Below are 1,143 nucleotides of genomic sequence, written 5' to 3'. Positions count from 1 at the left end.
ACGAGTACGCCTGCAACGCAATCTTACCGGACGGGCCTGTTGGAATGCATATTGGAGACCTGACGATAATGCAGTTGAAGGCCAGGTCCGAGACGCGTGCACAACGTAAGACTAACTAAGAGAGAAGCTTCGAGAAACTGAGAGCTCTGTATGGGAAGCGGGCTTGAACCCGTTTATTGGTTGTAGGAGCACGAGGGAGTTTGCAGAGTCCTCGAGTGCTTAACGGTCTAATCTATTTACTCTCCATTTTCTTCTCTGGTGTGCAAAGGCTGCCTACGGATCCGGTGCAAACAACAAGAGGGTTCTGAGCCCAAAGTACGGACTTCTTGCTGCACGGGTAGTGATTCAAGATGGCGGAGCCATTAAAGTATACAAACGAAGGCGCTCCGAAGAATTGGAATGGGAAAGACTGGCAACAGTACAAGTGGGCAATGGGACTGGTCTTCAAGAAGAAGAAACTCACCGTAATTGTAGAAGGCGCGATCGCAAGGTCGAGCCTAACAAGTGCGGAGAAAGAGATAGAGTTCGACGACAACCAAGTGACTATCATGCAGTTGATAGGGATGTCACTGCCTGCGGACAAGTCACCAAGTGAGGAACAGCACCACTGGAACAGCAATGTGGAAAGCGTTGTGCGAGATCTATGAGTGCACGGAGAACAAGACGACCATGGGTCACAGGACAAGATGTCTTCGCACTGAGTTGGAGAACATGAAGCTGGCACCAGGTGGAGATGTTAACGGACACTTGAGCAAGATATTCAACTTACGAACTGAATTAACTTCCCTGCAGTATACTGTGGAAGATATTGACATGGTTGAGATCATGCTAGATAGTCTCCCAAGTCAATATGAGCTCAAGAGTTTGAAGTCTGGCATTCGTTACAACTCTGGAGCTGAAAACACATCACCGGAACGTGCCCGCAAATTGATTCGTATTGCCGATTCTCGCCAAAAAGCATACAAACCCAAGGGCGGAGGAGGTTATCGCGGAGGATCAAAGAACGGGGGAAACGGTGGTGGTGCTAAGGACAAAGAAACCATTCAACAGCAAGGGAAGGTCACTGATCTCAAGAAGAAGCAAAAGAAGTGCTACATCTGTGGGAGCAAGGATCACCTAAGGAATGATTGGCCGGATAAGCCA

The sequence above is a fragment of the Phytophthora infestans genome, genomic scaffold (genome assembly GCF_000142945.1).
Source record: "Phytophthora infestans T30-4 supercont1.15 genomic scaffold, whole genome shotgun sequence".
NCBI lineage: Eukaryota > Oomycota > Peronosporomycetes > Peronosporales > Peronosporaceae > Phytophthora > Phytophthora infestans.
The sequence above is the reverse complement of the archived record's forward strand: the minus strand, read 5'-3'. Positions refer to the sequence as shown.